The sequence below is a fragment of the Rhincodon typus genome, chromosome 32 (genome assembly GCF_021869965.1).
Source record: "Rhincodon typus isolate 14 chromosome 32, sRhiTyp1.1, whole genome shotgun sequence".
In the NCBI taxonomy this organism is placed as follows: Eukaryota; Metazoa; Chordata; class Chondrichthyes; order Orectolobiformes; family Rhincodontidae; genus Rhincodon; species Rhincodon typus.
The window spans coordinates 14,033,261-14,053,876 of NC_063363.1; positions in this window are offsets into that span (position 1 = coordinate 14,033,261).

Sequence of the window (20,616 nt, forward strand, 5' to 3'; positions counted from 1 at the left end):
GGACACAAATCTCCACCCCAAACCTCTCATTCACTTCTCCCACCAGACTGGGTTTCACCCATCCAACTTGACAAACCCTAAACACTGTATCTCTTACGTGAGCCCTCACACACTAGGTGCCTAATCTGTATCCAGTTGGCACCCGAACATGGCATCCTAGCCACCTGACACCCTACCCCTACCCACCTGGAACCCTACCCTGTTGCACATCTGACACCATGTCCTCTCAATGCTTTAACATCACTCCTACATCACGGATGTGCCGTTTTCTCAGCAGCTGTCAAAGTGGCTGTCTGAACCTTTAAATGTCGGAATACAGCAGCTGGCTGCTGTGAAAAGGGCGCTTGGTTTGTCTTCCCTCGACAGATCTGCACTACAAACGAACCATCAGAGTGTAAGTATGGCTCTGCATTCCTTTCATAAAAAAGAAGGGTCAGAGTTGCAACCTTTGTGAGATTGTCACTCTTCAGAAATTCTGGCACAAAGTCTCAAACAGCAGTCATTATGGAGTGAATAACAAAGTTAACAGAATATTTTTTATTAAATCAAACTGTTTGGACATGTTGTGACACGCCTCTTTGGCAGGTGAGACTCGAAATCAGTCATCCAACCCAAAGATAGGAACACTACCACCACCAGTAAGACACACTTAAATCACCAGAAAATTTGACAGCACTGAGACTCACGCCTATATATTCACAAACATAGCACAAAGACAGCATCTCAGACTATTACACCACATTACCAAAAAAATGATAACCACTATGTAATATGTTGATCCTCATTCAACTTAGAATACTTATAGATGACAATTAGATAACTCCATCTTGTTTTATGTTGGGTGTCAGATGCTTGGGGAGGTGTTGGGCGGATAGGTGGTGTGCCAAATGGGTCAGAGTGGAGTGCCGAGGGGTGAGAGGTGAACTTGCTGATCTTCTGATCTGATCTGTTTTACAGTTCATAAATGTTAAATCATCTTTTATCAACTACAACAATTAAATATTTAATATTGTTCAGTACTCAACAAAGTTCAGTAGCAGAGAAAAATATTCAGCCATCTGAAACTCAAAAGTTTAGATAATGTGAGCCAGGTTAATTAGGAACAATGGCTGATAAGAGCACATCAATATTGTAAGCGAGTCTGATTTTCAAAAGGTCATATATACCAGTTGAAAAAGTTAAGATGTGTGTGTCTACCAAATATGCATCAGACTGCTTTCACTGATGCTCTTACCAAGCCAGATTTGACCTACTGCTAACAGTAGGAGCCATAGAAAACAATTTTTTTTTATTATAACTAAAGTATTACAAAGATATATAAAAACGGAAAGAACTGCAAATGCTGTAAGGGAGAAATAAAAACAGAAGTTGCTGGAAATGCTGAGCAGGTCTACCAGCATCTGTGAAGAGAAATCAGAGTTAACGTTTCAGATCCGGTGATCCGAGGAAGGGTCACAGGACATAAAACGTTAACTCTGATTTCTCTTCACAGATGCTGCCAGACCTGCTGAGCTTTTCCAGCAATTTCTGTTTTTATTACAAAGCTATACCGGTCATTGCTTAATTGCAAATAGTCAGATACTGGTTGTTATTCAAGCTTTATATTGTACTACCTAAAGGTGTGCCAACTACACTTCAATGGGCTTTAGCTGCTGTCCAATCACGTCTATTTAAATCTCCAGATAGAGAACAAAAACATCAGCCATATGCTCAAGAACGAGCAGAGAGAGACATTTGTTTTCTATAAACAAAAGTCTTCCATAATAAACATCATAAACCATTGAATTCAAAAAGTAAGTTTGATATATCAATCAAAGCTTGGTTCAAATTTGGATTTTAACTATATATGGACATTTTCTATGAAATAAAAGCAAAATACTGTGGATTTTGGAAAGCTGAAATAAAGGGAAAAAATACTGCAGAAACCCAGGGTGAAATCTTACAGGGGTCTGAGCAATGTGGGCAATGGCAAGATTTGTTGTGGAAATGGATGAGAAGTCCAGAAAGGCTAATCTTGATGTCAGAAACATCTCATTGCATCATTTACATGACTAACGTATGAGGAAAGAATGGATCGACTGGACTTGTATTCACTGGAATTCAGAAGTATGAGGGGGGAATCTCATAGAAACATATAAAATGTTGATGGGACTGGACAGGCTAGATGTGGGAAGAATGTTTCCAAAGTTGGGAAAGTTTAGAACAACGGGTCACAGTCTAAAAATAAGGGGTAAGCCATTCAGGACTGAGGTAAGGAAGAATATCTTCAGAGAGTGGTGAACCTGTGGAATTCTCCCCCACCGGAAGTTGTTGGGGTCAGTTCATTAGATATATTCAAGAGGGAGCTGGACGTGGCCCTTGCGGCTAAAAGGATCAAGGGGTATCGAGAGAAAACGGGAATGGGATACTGAGATTGCACAATCAGCCATGATCATATTGAATGGTGGTGCAGGCTCGAAGGGCTGAATGGTCTGCTCCTGCACCTATTTTCTATGTTTCTATGTTTATGCTTTGTGTGGTGAGGAGTGTTTCTCACAAGCAGCACTGAATTGTCAGTTACTGGTGATTATTACTTGTTAAACATTTGGTTAATGGGTCGACTCATTTCATTAAAGTCAGTTTTCTACCTTCACAAACTCACCAAACAAGATAGACAGCAAGAAAATTCAAAATGGAGCTCAGAGCGAATACCTATCAAATTGAGCTCGACACTTCTCCACACGACCTCCATCTTTGACATGGGGCAACAACATCTCAGAGGATTTTCTGTGGCATTGACGACACGCACTCCCTGTTCATGGACATTTGCATTCGATATGTGTCAGTCACTAAGACCCCTTACAGCACGTTTCCAATCCACTTACAGGACACTGCAGCACATCGATGCTGCTCCTTGGACTAGACTGGCAATTCACATTGTGACATTGCAGCAAGGTCACTATGTGCTCAGGTACGCATATGCAGCTCATGGATTTGATCAGGCTGTATGTCTAGGCTCTTTGCTTGCTCTCATCTTACTCACTCACTTTGACCATACCTGGATATTCATAGTATTCCTGCCTTGCCTTTTCTGTGCTTTGCCCCTTTAGCCAGCGAGACCAGGCTCATATTACTCCTGAATAGCTGACTCATTTAGTGCAGGCACAAAAGTAAGAAGCTTGTCATGGTCTTTAACCGGCCTCAATCGATTCAAGAGAAATTGCTTTCACAAAGGGTCTAGACACAGTCAGAGCTGCTTCTCTTACCAGTCCAGGGGATTGGACACAGTCAGTCAGCTGTCCAGGGCAGTCAGAGTCAGGATAATCTTCACACAAGAGGTAAGGAGCCAAATGTCAGGCAGTCCACCATTCAGTGTAACACTTTTTGTCTAATTGAGGGTTGTTTTTCCCACCTGGAACAAGAGAGAGAGAGAGAGAGGGATATGAAAGGAGGTGAAAATGGGCAGTACAGCTATTTCTTTTGCTGCAGGTAGGCAGATGTCCCGAGTGAGTGAGTAGGCACCATAGAAAGCTTGCAGGGTTAGTGGCTTTGGGGGCTTGGGGTGGGTCACAGTGAGTGAGGGCATGTACTTTGTTGGCAGATGGATATAGTAACAGAAATAGAGTGAGTGTGAGGTATTGCAGAGAAAATAGTGTTATTTGAGCTGGAGGAGTAGGGAAGGTAATCGATCTTCTTACGTTGATAGGCATTCCTCCAAATGGTCAAGACTGCATAATATGTGGGGACAACTTTGAGAAGGCTGGTATGGTTCAGTGTTCTGGCCTCTACTGCTGATTGTCGAGGTAGAGAAAGTCCACCCTCTGCCCGACCTTGTCCAGAAGGACATCCATCTCCCTGCCTATTTATCAGGGCACCACATCTCTATGTCTGGGCCAGTTCCAGGACCCCTACAGTGCAATTCCAGACTTACAGTCCTTGTTCAGTTGCATAATTGGCACAAAGGTTGCCAAAGAATTCTGGGATATCTGCTGAGTGGCAAGTTATTCTGGGAATAATGTGTGGTAAAATGTGGCTCAAATCAGACGTGACAGATGACGTACATGTAGAGTAGGTAGTTAATAAAGTAAGTTGGGTAAGATACAGAGAGAAATCTCACAATGCACTTCACCAGAAAACTCTTGAAACCCATCTTCCATTGCTAACATCTTCTGCAACAATCACACACAGGTAAGTATGTGATTAAAGAGAAAAGACTCCATTGCAGAAACAAGATATTGAATGAATAGATTAGGACACAGCCCAATTCCCTAATTTACAAAACTCATAAGTGATTGAGAACTTAATGAGCTCAGTTTGACAATACATGATCTAAAACTGTAATTGCAAAGTAAACCTTTCATATGGTTCTGTGAATTAGGCAGACCTGTATTTTGCAACATAAGGATGCACATCATTTTTATTTAAATGATTGTCTATGTTATGACTTATGATGTCTTGTTTTATTTGCAACATCATCACAATTCAACGCCTACCACCATGATTCTTCATTAAATCTGTCTATCTAGATGTTGAACCAGTCTCTTAAATAATGGTTGAACACAATAAATACTGTCTCCTCAATCCATCTCCACAATAGTGAAAATATCTGATCTTTAACACTAATCCACATTTTCCGATATTGTATTTATTGTTCTGATCACTGTCATCTTTTCATAATGCTGTGTCTCATACCAAGAATGATGAGAGCCATTGTATATCAATTTAACAGGAGGTATCTTTCAAAAAGATCTATTGATGATACAAATCAGCAACTGTGCACTTAGGCACCATCCATCGAACTCTGCGTTAATTTCTGCTGAGTATACTCTGGCTCTGAGATGCACTGGTCCAAATGTGAGTTTGTAACAGTTCACAACCAGGAAGAGATCCCATGAGGTAATGACACACACCAACAATGGTTGGAGCTATTAGAAGTATATTTTTAATATATCCTTTAATAATATATTTAATAAATAGCAACAACCAATTGTGAAATGATCAGATTTCTGAGTCTTTTATCTTCCTAACTTTGCCCTTTTGGTACCAAGTATCAGAACATGAAATGTACATTTGCTGTGATCTTAAATCCACAGGTTGATAAATGGAAAGTTTGTCGTTGTTTCTGGAGACCAATTCAATCTACCATCTACCACATACAGATCATAGAGTCATACATGCATACAGCATGGAAACAAACCCTTCGGTCCAACCAGTCCATGCCAACCATAATCCCAAACAAAACTAGTCCCACCGAACTGTGCTTTGGCCCATATCCCTCCAAACATTTCTTGTTTATGTAATTATTTATGTATCTTTTAAACATTGTAACTGTACCTGCATCCATCACGTCCTCTAGAAGTTCATTCCACATATGAATCGCTCTCTGTGTTAAAAAAGATTGCGCCCCATGTCCTTTTTAAAATCTTTCTCTCTCACCTTAAAAATATGCCCCCTAGTTTTGAACTCCCTCACCCAAGGGAAAGTCCCTTGCCATTCACCTTATCTATGCCCCTCATGATCTTATAAACATTGATAAGGTCCCCTCTCAACCTCTTATGCTCCAGTTAAAGAAGTCCCAGCCTACCCAGCCTCTCCTTATAACTCAAACCTTCCATTCCTGGTAAATCTCTTCTAAACCCTCTCCAGCTTAATAATATCCTTCTTATAACAGGGGTACCAGAAGTCCACAAAGGAATTAAGCACTTCCCAGTAGCACTTAAGACACTGCTTGTACCGACTGTTATAATGATCAAAATTGCGGGTTGCAGAATTCCTGGGGAGAAAGTCAGACATAGGAGGGAAAGAGGGTGTTCAGGTGGGATCAAGTAGATCTTTTATAATGAGCTAGCATTGGGACTGAGGGCAGAAACACTTCCATTCACCCAAACATAGCCCATAACGGTAACAGCAATGAGACTTTTGAGAAGATTAGTTCTCCCTGCTTCTGCCTCCAGTCCAACACAAGGAAACACCCCAATATATCAGTCACTGAGAGAGCAACAGTCAAATCTCCAAATGAGAGTTATAACCTTGCATGACCCAGAAAATACTCTGAGGAAAGGTTTTCACCAATCCTCTTCTAAATGGGTCAATCAGGTGAGGAAACCTGCCCTTTTGTAAAGGGATGTGTCCTCACAGACACTACAATACCAATTGATAGGTCCTCCAGGACACGAAATTGCCAACATCTCTCCCATTTCTCCAGAAGGTGTCCGAGATCGAGTAATATATCACGCGTGTCCACCAAATTCATACAAATTGACAGTCATACACTAACAGCTCCATTCATTTACATAGGGTGTGAGCCCAAAGATTTCTCAAGATATTGTGAAATTAATTGTGTTTCAAAACATCCTCTTTCTTGACTTCTGATCTCACTAATTTAAGTGAAAGTAGAATGTAAATTTAAATGGCTAGAACGAGACTGATATGGAGGAGTCTGGGGGTAGACACTCAATTCGTTATTTGGATAGTTTTGTGTCTCCTATCAGATAAAAATCACAAAACCAGAGAAGCCCCATTGTGTCTGCACTGACTCTTCAATGAGCATCTTTACCTGGTGGCAATCTGTTGCTTTTTTTCTCAAAACCATACACATTAAATTTATCTAAATAATCATCCAATGCCCTCTCGAATTGAATCAAATCTGCTTCCACCAGGTTTCCAGGCAGTTCATTCCGCAGCCTCAATATTTGCTGAGTGAATAAGATTCTCCTCACTTCGGCCTTGCTTCTTTTGTACATTGCTTATAATCTATGCCCTCTCCCTTTTGTTTTTGTTCCTTTTAAAAGTGACATGCCAAGTTAAGTTATTCCCCTCTGACGTGTCCATTCAGCCAAGAAAAGGGAAAAAAATAAACTCTTATAAAAATACAGATGGGGAGAAAGAATATTAAAGCTTCCTTTCCAAAAAACAATCAGTTTTCTTTGGGGCTGCCTCATTGTTTCACTTTGACGAGTAACCTGATGTTGGACATGAATGATTTGTATCATTCAGCAATGCTAATGTAGAGCTCTGCACAACAAGAGATAACCATGCCCAGAAATCAATAAAGTTCACGTGGTTTTCCATACCAATAGGGAAAGAATCACTTTTCATTTCAAGCAAAATACAACGCAGATCTCTTCTTTTCTCTTGTTAAGTGACTGTCTGCCTCATCGATGAATAATTTACTTAGAACCAAACTCCAGTTATTGCTCAGAAACGACAGGTGGAATTTAGCGATTGTGACGTGGGTCTCACTCACTCATTAGAGAACTAGTGGGTGCCCCATATTCCCTTTCCAGGGAAGCCCCAAGGTAATTGGGCATTTTCCTGATCAATATTGGACCTCCCTGAATGTAAACCACCACCATGGTGGAAATCATGCCCCCGGGAGCTGCCAGCACCTGGGGTATCAGAAGCCCCATTGAATATTGAATAGAAAGCACAGAGCTCCCTTTCCCACCAGTGGTAACTACTGCCAATGCTTCACTATGGCCGATCCAAAGGATCAGAGACAAATCCTCTAGAGACAGGTGAGTGCAGTAGGGTGAGTTTCCCAGACAGAAGGGCACCAACCGGGGGAGGGAAGTTGGTCAACAACAAGGGCAATGACTTGACTTCCTGCAGGCCCCCCTTCTCAAAGCCAAGTCCCTCAATCACACCTTTAAGCAATGGACATCCATCTCTCTCCATCATAAATTACAGACAAACCCAATAAAATGCATTGGGTGGCCTCTGTAGGCATAAGCCCTCCTTGAATATTAGCAAAGATGGGATGGAGCCCTATGTAGCCACTTAAAGGACATTATTGGCATCTTGGCAAGTAGACTGTTCTATTCTGAAACTTAGCCATGGGAGTTGGGAACAGAAGAAACTCCACCCCAATGTCTGTCCGTTTGCCCAATCACTTGCCCCCATCCTCATCTTGAATTCACCTTCAGTGAGGGAGGGCATTGTATTCCATCCTTTGGGTACATCTAATTATACAGAGCATTAGTTTGTAGCTCTAACAGTTATTAGCTTAAGTACATTGCTCGCTCAATTCAAGACTCCAAGTAACTTGGTTAGCTTGAAAATGCAGTAAATCTCTGTCAATGAAATTCTATCATTAAAAAAGTCCTGGCCTAATCTAAGCAAAGCTCAGTGTGGCTTGGCTAACAAAATTGTGATTAGCTAAGGCTTTTAAGATAGATTTATACTTATCCATTCAGCTCACTATGATTGTGAGTGGAATTTCAAGTAACTGATTTATATATTCCACCTTAACTTGTCTTTCCTCTTGCATCAACAAAGGACATGTTCTTGTTATAGATATTTGCAGGCAGGTTTGTGATTGGAGGGGAACATCAGATTGAACCTCTGCTCCACAGCAGGAGCTGTACTACACAGGGGGCTTTTGTAGCACTTTATTGGGCACAGCAACGCAATCTTCCAAACTACGGAGGAAACACAGCAAGAAGTAGTTTCTTCTGACTGACAGCAGACTTTGTCTCTCATCAGGCGCTGCTGCAGCTCACAGCAAAGTTATGAGAAAACGAACAGCACCCGTTCAGGGGACCAGCATTCAAGCCAATTTAGAACATGATCACCAATGACTTTCTATAATTTTGCTTCCCCAGTGGGCTTATGGCTAACCAAGCTAAACAAGAATTGAACATTTCTTTTAGAGCATTCATGCAGGTAATTTTTTCAAACTATATTACCTGCAGTCTAGCAATAATCTGGTGTGTTACCCACGGGAAGGATATTATTAAGCTGGAGAGGATTCAGAAGTGATTTACCAGGATGTTGTTAGAAATGGCAGGTTTGAATTACAAAGACAGGCTGAATAGGTTGGGGCTTTTTTCACTGGAGCATAAGAGGTGGAGGGGTGACCTAACAGAGGTTTCTAAAATCATGAGCAGGATAGATGAGGTGAATGGCAGCTGACTTTTCCCTAGGCGTGAGGGATTTCAAGACTAGGGGACATATTTTTAAGGTGAGAGGAGAAAGATTTACAAAAGATATGAGGGACAATTTTTTTTTACACAGAGAATTGTTCATGTGTGGAATGAACTTCCAGAGGAAGTGGTGGATGTGGGTACAGTTCCAATGTTTAAAAGACATTTGGAGAAATACATAAATAAGAAATGCTTAAAGGAACATGAGCCAAGCACAGGCAGATGGAACTAATTTAGTTTGGGATAATGATTGGCATGTTTGGACCAAAGCGTCTGTTTCCATACTGTGAGACTCTGTGACTCTATGAGCGCCTGTGTGGGATAGATTGTTGATTATCTACAGGTGTAATCAACAATACCATGAATTTGTAATAATGAGATCAGGATCAAATCCTCTCAAAAGAAGAAAGGTACCTCAGAAATTTTTCTGGACCCTATTGTATAAAAGGCAGTTTATACATGGAAGAGTGAACATCACGAGTTATGTTCTGCCTGCATAAAGGACTGTTCACACAGACGAAGTAACGAGAATTGTAATTTTTCAGTTGTCTGCAATTGGTGTACCAGAATGTTTCAGTAGTTGCTCGTAAGTTGAGCCTAATGCTAGAAAAGACAGACAATATAACTTGGATATACGATTCATAAACTTTCAAAGTCTATTAACATTGGGTACATCTTCTGCTGAAGACTTTGGGCGGGCACCTTCCTCCACATAATAATAGTCACACACAGTAACAGCAACAATAAGGATTGGGGGCAGAGAATCCACCCAAAGGGTCTTCAGTCACACTTTTATAATATGCTGGCAACTCAGGCACCTGAAAGCATAAGACCGTCCACCACAAAAAAGACAACACATGCATTATGATTCTCAAAGAGAAGATCACTTTCAAGAGTGTTTCCCTTCTGAAGAAATAAATTTGCACTAACAAATTTGCTCAGATGCGCTGTTGAAACTTACTCATCAATTTACAATGGTAAATGTATCAAAGTAACACATTGACCTTTCAGACATGACTTTTGATTTCAAGTATCCAAGAGAGCAAGTTGTGTGATTGAGGAACTAGGCGGAAAGGATAACCGATGAGATTTAAATATTTAATGGTCTTGTAATGCTGCTGAGAAGTACTTACAATGTTTGCTAAGGTTATAAAGAAAATATTAACTTTATTTGAAAAATAACGCACTGTAGCTTCATCTTGCTATGAGGCTACAAAGGAGAAGGTCATGTGATACCCATCACTTCCTATATTGATGTTTTTTGCATCTCATTAACATATCACAGTTTGACTTAACTGCTTAAATTAAAAAAAAGAGTTTCAAATGCACAAGTTTCCTGAGCTTTTGTCTTTTAATTCTACCCTGATTTCATGTGCCACTAGGTCAAGTCACCGTGAGGTGGTTTAATCATACGTATCTGTACAATATTGATTGAAGAGTTCTATCTCAGGACTCAATGGAGCTGGTTATTGATCTGCTTAAACAGAAATGTTACAATCAATTACAGGCGATGCACAAAAATGACATAAATAATATCATAAACCTCAACATCGGTATGTTGGGTGCAACTTGAACCATCTTACTCTACCAATCATCCTAAGAACTCTGGCTTTCATTAAATTTGCTTTCTCTGCATGTCTTACACAACCTTGCAGCCATTTCTACAACCATTCTCCACTGAAGAAGTATTTGTTCTGATCTTTCTCCTATTCAATTCCACCTATTGGGTCTGGAGGTGTGAAGATCTCACACACCAGAACAAGGAATATTTGCAGCTGCAAAGCTTTCAAGAGATGTTTAACTCACTGAGCAGACCTTGAAGCAGATAACACATTAAATCTCTCTTTACTCCTTGTGTAAACTGTTGCGTTGACAGCTAAATACTGTGCTAGTAACATTAGTCATAAATAAAACCAACAGCCTTGCGTTCAAATTTGCTGGACACAGGATTCATTTCTTACAGCCAATTATCAATAAAGGCAGAACTCAAATGCATCCCTATTTTTCATATACAATAATTTGAATTCTGAGTTCATAGTGATCTGTGCTGTGTAAAATGCAACCTTTTTGTTTAGAAGAGTTAGGTGTTCCGGGACAGTGATTTCAGAGTTGCTGAAAGGGAGGCCAAAACACAAAATTGGTGCAACTAACTGAGCTCAGAACCATAATGATATAAGCCATCGGTTGCCTTTTCTTGCCCTCTACCAGCTGCAAGCAACAGCACATTAATACGTTGATGAATGATGTACAAGTAATGCTGCCTATCTCAAATAAATCACTATTCAGTTCAAGTGATCTAAACTTGCATATGAATGAGAAACAATTAATTTTGGTTCCTAACGTCAGTGAGGCTGATATTTTTGCATCGGGCATTTTGTCTCAGGTGAGTTCACAATCTTATTGTGTGTTCTTAAAGTGCAAGCCTCCCTCCTCAACATAGTGATCTCATCATCCAGTTCAATACATCTCACTCAATTCAGGTTTTTCACAAACATGACTCTCCAGTGTTCTTTGATGCTTCTTCAACTCCAAACACTTTCTGCAACCAAGACAAACCAGAACTTGTTCATTATTTCCCCTATAAGCATTTGGTTTAAATTGACAGTCTTTTTAAACAAATAATGAGGTACAACATTCCAATAAATTTCGGGTTCCGTGGTCAGAGTGAGGTGGGTCATCAACTTCCCACAAAGCCTGCATGTTGTTCAGAGTTTGATTTGCTTCCACCACTGACTTATTTGGTTATTCACCTTCAAGCTTTCCTGTAGATTCCACCTGCAACTTTCTTGCTTGCTGTTAAGTATCAGCTTGTGTTTGTGTTTCTGTTTGCTGTGCATTCTCAATCTCTCCCAGGCTGCACTACATTAATTCACAATGAAATTGGTTTGTTGGATCTTGCCCCGGGGTTGCTGTGTTAACTGTTTGTTTGCTTTGTTGTGTACAGTAATGGTTCTAGAGGGGTTAATACTCATGTTAAATTGGTTTCAACTATTCTACTGATGTCACATACAATGCATGGGTGGACACAAGGAATTCTATTCTACCTTTTAGAAGGAGATGATGTATCAGCATCAGCTCTTTCATGTTCTAGTAATTATGCCTGACCAAACATGTTTGTACTTGTTGTTATCATACACCTTCTTGTTAATGAAAAGTGTATCCACTAACAAGGCAAAGCTAGGATAAAAATAGATTTCTTGCAGCGAACAACCTCAAACAACACTTATCCAGTACCAGGTAGACAGGGTAGATACTATACAGTACCAGGAATGGTCAGCTGGGAAACACTGCATGGTTAAAGCAGTTCAGATTTGAATCCTTCCTTGAGGAGAACTCCACAAAACCCAAAAGAAAACAATTCAAGCAACTAAGTTTACCACTTTAAAAGCATTATCATTTTAAGAAGCTGAAATATATCTGCTGGCAGAGAGCATCAACTTCAACCATGGAAGCAGCAAAGGAAATCTCAGCACTCCAAAGGTATAACTTCTTCCAGAAGCTGGTAAGAAGCACTAGTAAAAGAGTGTGGGCTAGTAAAAGAGAGAAAATAAAACAGTTGTATTTAGAAACTACAGAGTCCTTAACTGAGGAGGCTGTGTGGGGCGAAACTGAATACTCGTGTAGATAATGTTAGAGATCTGTAAGGGAAGTAGGAATAGTTAAAAAAAAAGTGTGAACACCAGAGGGGAAAGAAGAACAATGTAAAAGAGAGTTCTCACAACAAGCATGACCGCTCTAAGGTTTTAGAGCAGATTTGTAGCTCAGGTTGTGGATGTTGTGATTGTATGGCTCACCGAGCTGGTTCGTTGTTTTTCCACAGACGTTTCATTACCCTGCTGGGCAACATCATCAGTGCAGCCTCTGGTGAAGCACCGTTGTGTTTTCCCATCTGTTATTTAAGTCCGTTGAGCTGGATTACCTCACTTCTGGTTTTCCTTCACAGTGGAGTGTATATGGGGTCAATGTTCTATGTGTTTGTTGATGGCTTTCTTCGTGGAGTACCAGGCTTCTAGGAATTCCCGTCCTTGTCTCTGTTTTGCTTGTCTCAGGATCTTGATGTTGTCCCAGTCGAATTGGCAGTTCTCCTTATCCATGTGGATAGAGATGAGTGAGTATTAGTCATCTCTTTCTGTACCCAATTGGTGTTTGTGTACCCTTGTTGTTAATTTCCTTCCTGTTTGTCCGATGTAGTGCTTGTCACAATCTCTGCAGGGAACCTTGTATATAACTTTGGGCCTGTCCATAGTGGGTAGTGGGTCTTTGGTTAGGGTGAGCAGTTGTCGTAGGGTTGATGTGAGTTTGTATGCTACTCTGATGCCCAGTGGTCATAGGAGTCTTGTGCTCAGTTCAGATGTGTTCCTGATGTAAGGTAGCGTGATGATTGTGTCAGAGAGTGTAGTATCTTCCTGGTGTCATTCATCTAATGTGCATCTTCTGATCCAGTTTTTCGGGTATCCATTGTCTTTGAATACCTGGAAAAGGTACTCTTCTTCTCGGTATAGTTCTGTGCTGTTGTAGTGTGTTGTTGCCCGGTTAAATAATGTTCACACGCAACTTTGTCTGTGTTAGGGTGGTTGCTGTTGAAGTTCAGTACTTGGTCAGTGTGTGTGGCTTTCCTGTGTGCGTTTGTTAGGAATTCCCTATTTGTCCTGCTCTCTACCATGATGTCCAGGAATGGGAGCTGTTTATTCTTCTCCTCTTCTCTGGTGAATCTGATTCCGGTGAGGGTGTTGTTTATTAGTTCATGTGTCTCCTCCAGTTTGGTCCATTTAATGATGACAAAGGTGTTGTCCATGTAGCGTATCCATAGGTAGATATGGTAGATTATATATATAGTATATATCCAAGTGTCGTTATCTAACCTGATCAACAACTGAAGCAAGATAAGCTGCAAATGATTTGATCAGAGCCAGGCCAATGTCCACAGATTCAGCACATAGTCAAGCAGAAGAAATTGCCTGGTCTAAGCATCCAGGATACTACAAAAGTAAGACCACCTTTTCCAGAAACCCAAAGAAGAAAGCAAATCTTTCAACACAACAAATGTCTTCCGAAATGGACATTCACAAAATTAGGAGCCCACCAGAGGCCAGAAAATGTGATAGGATAACTATGAGATTTAGAAGAGAAGACTGGGGTCTGTATTTGTTGGGGGAATTTACAAGATTCTTCGAATAAGGGCATATGTTTGCCATTACTCAGTCCTCAGGCACCACTCCTGAATTCAGGGAAGATTAAGCGGTTATTCTCAGTGCCTCTGTGATTTCTACTTTCACTTCCTTCGAAATCATTGGATGTGTCTCAGCTGGTCTTTGGGCCTTATCAATTTTAAATATTGACAGGTTATCCAACACCTCCTTTTGATCAAGTTTAATTCCTTCTAGTAACTGAGTTTCCTCCTCTGTTATTATTGCAGGTAGCATTTGCCTCCATGGGTAAAGACAGATGCAAAATATTTATTGAACTCCTTGCCAAGCCTTTAGCCTCCAAATGTACATCTCCTTATTGATCCTTTATCACCCCTATTCCTCTTCTTATCACCTTTGTACTATTCATGTGACTATAGAATACTTGGAATTCCCCTGTATACAAGATGCCAGTCTTTTATCATTGTCCCTCTTCACTTTTTTTTGTATTTCCTTCATCATCTCTCTTCTGAGCCTTCTGTATTCAGCTTGGTCTTCAATTACATTTTCTAACTGACAGCTGTCACCAGCACACTTTTCTTCTTTCAATTAATTTCTATCTCCTTTGTCATCCGGGGAGCTCTGAAATTATTTGCCTTACGTTTCTCTTTTGAAGGAATATACCTGGACTGTGTCCAATTACCCATCCCCCACCCCTTTTGAAGGTAACCCAATGTTCAGCTCTTGTTTTTCCTGCCAACCTTTGATTCCAGCAATTACCCTTGAAGTCAGATTTCCAGCAGTAGACTGCTCTTACTCAAATTGTTCCTCGTAATTTCACCACATTATCCTAAATCTCATGATACAATAATCACTGGCACCTAAATGTTCACCCACTGACACTTGGTCTACTTGGCCCACTTTGTTCCCAGGAACCCAGTCTAGCAGTGCCTCCTTTCTTTTGGATTGGACAGGTACAGTGGGATGAAATGTCCCTGATCACAACCTAATAAAACTTGCAAATACAGAAACTGTGAACAACCCTTGCTGCTCTTTGGAGTACCATTATTCCAGTGCGTATTTGGGTAATTCAATTATCCATTACAACTACTGTATGAAATTTGTAACCTTCCATATTTTCCTTAAAGTTTTGTTCCTTTACATCCTACCCACTCGTGGGTCTATAGATTACACCAAGGGATGTAATTGTACACTTTCATTTCATTAGCTCTAGTCAAATCAAATCTGTCATTGAACCCTCTGTGACATCCTCTTTCTCCAGCACTGAAGTACTCTTCATCACCAAAAAACATTGCCTGTACTACATTTCTTCCCTTCCTATCCTTTCTGAATGTCTTGTAATTAGAAGTATTTAACACCCAGCCCTCTATTTCATTGAGCAAGATCTTTGTCATAGCCATAATATCACAATTCCTCATGGTAATCTGTGCCTGTAACTTGCCAATCTTGCTAACCATGTTCTGTGCATTCACACACATGCACCACTCTGATTTAGATTTCATTACTTTCTCCCTTAATCCAACCTCACGTCTTCATATTCTGTATTGTAGTGTTTTCTGCCTCTCCCTGTATTATGTGCACCTTGATGTTGCTGTCTAATATTCTCTCCAGATTGCCAATCCATAGCTCAGTTGTCTGAGTTATGTGTACCACACAAGTCATTACATTTCAGAAATTTAATTACGTCAATTATCAAAACCAGGGATGTAATTGACTAGAATATTCTAAGGTTAAGCAAGATAACTACAACTATTTTGTTGCCAATATCCCTCAACTGAGCACCCGATGACATATTGGCTTAGAAATGTATAGAAAATTTTAAAAAGCGCAAGGTGGAGGAGAGGTGTGCCTGTTTTTGTTTTGATAATCGCATTTTTTTGACTCTTGTGCGCAGACAGTGCTACTGTCTCTAATGCTATCTGGATCTTGCGAATATAGTCTAAAGACACACCAACAATCTGTCCTGATCCAGCCAAGTCACCGCTATGGTCAAGAAAGCACACCAACACCTGCTCTTTTTCAGAAGGCTAAGGAAATTCGGTATTCCCACAATGACTCTTACCAATTTGTGCAGAAAACATCCTATCCGGATGCATCTCAGCTTGGTATGGAACCTGCTCTGCCTAAGACTGCAAGAATTTACAGAGAATTGTGAACACAGCCCAGTCCAGCACGCAAACCAGCCTTTCTTCCATTGACTGTGTCTATATTTCCCACTGCCTTGGAAAAGAGCCAACATAATTAAAGACACACCCCCTACACCCGCCCCATCACCATCCCGGTTATACTGTCTTCCATCGGGCAGAAGATACAGAAGCCTGAAAACACATACCAACAGATTCAAGAACAGCTTCTTTCCCGCTGTTATTAGACTTATGAATGGACCCTCTCATATCATCATAGAATCCCTACAGTGTGGAAACAGGCCCTTTGGCCCAGCAAGTCCACACCAACTCTCACAGCATCCCACCCAGACCCATGCCCCTGTAACCCACCTAATCTACACATCCCTTAACACTATGGGCAATTTTTCATGACCAATCCACCTAACCTGCACATCTTCGGACTGTGGGAGGAAACCGGAGCACCCAGAGGAAACCCATGCTGACATAGGGAAATGTGCAAACTCCACGCAGACAGTCGCCTGAGGGTGGAATCAAACCTGGGTCCCTGGTGCTGTGAGGCAGCAGTGCTAACCACTGAGCCACTGTGCTATAACAGAGTTGATCTTTCTCTGCACCTTCTTTGTAGCTGTAACACTATCTTCTGCATACTGTTCTATTATCCTCATGTACTTACGTAAGGCGTGATTTGTCTGGATAACGATACTTTTCACTATCTTGGTACATGTGACAATCATAAACAAAATAAAATAGAATAAAATAAAATAAAATTAGGAATAAACATAGAGAATGCTGGAGATTCTCAGCAGGTCTGGCAGTATCTGTGGAGAGAGAAATAGAGTTAAAACATTTCAAGCCTGGTTTGAATCTTCTTCAGAATTAGGCCTATTCAGGTTTTAGACATCTCTGTTTTAAATCCACTCTGGCTGCCTAAGGAAAGTAAATTGCTCAACAATAGAATGGCTGCATCTTGCAGTGAGAGGGCATGCAGGTTCTCTAGCGCTACCTTGGTGACCCTAATGCAGGCAATAGACAGTCGTAGAGATTTTTGCAGTCGGCAGAAAGTCCTTCAATTAGCAAATCCATTCTTATTTGGGATGGTGTCAATGCTAGCCCAAAAAACACAGCTGTTATGTCGCAATAGTCCAATGACAAAAGAACCCCAATCCAAACCGTTTGTTTGCAGAAAACTATGGGCTCGCTAAAGCTAGACTGGATGGCAATTGGACAGTGGTAACGATTGTGAATATTGTTATGATGGGGGAAGTGGTTTTTGGGCAAGCACTCTTCAGTTGGGTGCTCTCTGAGTGATCTAGCAGCTGGAGACGACAATTGTAGTCCTCCTCTTCTGTGTACTCCTCTTCCTTCTGTGACCCTTCAAGTTGACCAGGATGTGGATATGGGCTGGAACATTAACATCACAATGTCAGCTCGGTACTGCAAACTTCAACCCAAACGTTGTGTGGCAAAAGTGTTGCTTGATCATGCTGATTGTTTGTGTGAACACAAGGCTCTCATTGTATGCAGCACTTCCAGGATTCCTGGCAGGAAGCTAAGCCACATCTCAAGGATATGTCTCTTGTTACTTAATAAAAGTCTGAAACGATGGTCTGGTTATAATAGAAGAGAGCAAATGGACAACTCAATAAAGATGGAAGAGTCATAACCGGCACAGACATTCCCATTGTTGCAAAAGAGCTGTGCATTGAGTGATGAGAAAGACATTAGGTTGGTAATTGGGACAGCACAGCTTTTGCCTGGAGAAACTTCACTTTGAGGAAGACTGCAAGGCAAGAGAAACTGAATGTTTTCTTGTGCTGATTCAATTTGTCTGGAGAAACAATATGTTCTTCCTGTAGAGTGAATTCAGTTGTTGCCTCAAAGCAGTCCATGAGATAAAAGCTAAGGACCACAGTGTCACTGACAGTCACTGGCAGTGCTACCTGTACCCAGGTGAAGATACAAGTGTGACTGCAACAGTCAACTTAGCTCCTCAGTAGCCTACTTTGTGAAATGAAGGAGCCTCAGTCATGTCCATGTTGAAACAGTGTTTAGCTAAAAGATGATTGGCAAAATTTAAACACTACTCACAGTATTTTCTAATCTTCTATCACCACATATGGCTTGGCAATTTGTTTAATTTCTATCGCAGATTGCAAGTCATTTAAACTATCAATTTCAAGCCAATTTATAAATGTAATGTTAACTTACTGAATGAACTATTTTTCATTTTCAAAAACATAGATCGTAGTATCAATTTCCAATCTGTCCCCAGAGAGAGAGAGAGAGCAGTGCCATGGAGAAACCCTGTGCAATAATAAATAAAGAGTTAATCTGAATGTCAGAAATCTCTTCCATCACTATTTTAGCAACAGCATGAACACATTTGAAACTATTTTGAATGGGGCACAAAAGAAAGGTCTGCATCACCAAAAAAAATCAGAAATAAAATGAGGTAATAATAGGAGCATATCTTCTCAATGATGCCGCTAATATGCAAGGAAGTAAACATGCAATGCGAATTTCAACAGGAGACACATAATCTAAAGTTAAGATCCTCTCATGATCTCAAGGAAGGATATCAAAATCTCAAGATTTTTGAGTGACATTCAAAATGCATCTTTTGGTCACCCTGCACCTCCTCTAGATGGATCATGGCTTGGAGCTGGAAGTTATTTGTTCCTGACAAGGTAATGTATCCGAATGGTATCCTTGTGAATTACATTCTTTTTCTAACTTGGATAACTTATTCCTCTGAAGAGATTGTGGGAAATATTTTCAGCAACTCTCCTGGAATATGTTGGGATTGGGACCTTCAGCTAATGAAATATAATCTACTTCCCAGGAGGATGAGTATGCTGCCTGAGGCCTAAGTACCAGCTGGTGACATTCTCCCTTTCTCCCTTGGTCAATGTTGCCAAATGTGTACTTAGCCCAGGGGATAGACTGAAGCTGTTAGCTCATTCGCATGGTATCAAGTTGAAATATGTATTTAAAGGTTTTATAAAACAAGGAACTGTGGACGCCGAAAACCTGAAACAAAAACAGAATTGCTGGAGAAACTCATCAGGTCTGGTGGCATCTGCAGAGAGAAAGCAGAGTTAAAATTTCAGGTCCAGTCACCCTTCCTCAGAAATTTTGAAGTTCTGAAGACAGCTCATTGTACCTGAAACATTAAACTCAAAGGTTTTGTTCAGCTTTCAGAAGTGATGTAATACTTGGAAATGCATGGAGTGGTTGGCACAAGACCTCCATTTTGAACTATACAAGATGGAGCTGATCAGTATGTCTCATTCACCAGATTTCCTGTTTTTTAAACCTTCTGGGAGGACACACCTATTGAAAATATGTTAGGAAGAGAGACAATTTGAGAAAGGCACTTGGTCTGTTTTATTGAGTGCCAGTTAATGGTTGGCAAGGAAATAGCTGGTGTAGAGTGAGGTGGGGGTATGCAATTGATGTGATATGACAGGTGGACTTACGATCTGCTCAAGCCTTTCACAATAAATGGTCAATATTGACACAAAGTGTAAATTATGGGTACTGTGTATTACCAAATAGCATTTCACCAAATTTTTATTCTGGGTATAGATTGCTTCCCTTGTCTGCTGTGACTAAATCCTCCTACTTCAAACATACAGATCAAGTACCTGAGTAACATATATGGCAGTCAGACCATCATCTTAGAATTGGAAAAGAATTAAAATGGTTTACACCTCCTTCCTAGGAGTGAATATGACTGGGTGTCTTCTCACAACTTTCACAACATGGGATTGTGTAATGTCAATAACAACATAGACAAGCACTGATTTGCATTTGCACAACCCAAAATTGCCTCCATGCATTTCTCTCTGCGCATATTAGCTGCAGATTACTTCCGCCCTCAACTTAAAGTATCTTAAATTACTGTATAAAATCTGTGTTCAATCGTCAAAATGCCATGTTGCCAATATACACCACTGCCAAGTCAGAATGGAAGCTAGGACACTTCCTTTATGAAATAAAATGAAATATCAAACAAATATTGGTGCAGCTATCAATATTTAAGAAATCACAGAAACAGGCAAAGAAGGAGGCCATTCAGCTTCCTCACAAACTTCCAAAAACCCATTTCATCTCATTCCCTTGTTCCTTAATTCAAATTCATTTAGAAGGTCATTATTCATTGTTAAAATTTTAAAAAAGTCTGTCCACTTATTTTCATTCATCATCCAGTTAAATGTAGTGAATGATTTCTGAAGATAAAATGTTCATAAAACAAAATTTCAATGCTACTGGATTGCAAATTGCTAACAATAATTTCCTTTTTATGTACCCTGCAATCTTGATATGAAAAAGAAACATTAAATTAATGGAATTCATTGATAATATTTCCCGATTCTAACACTCTACATCAAAAATAACCTAAAATACAGTTCTGAATAATAAAAAGGCATTTCAAGA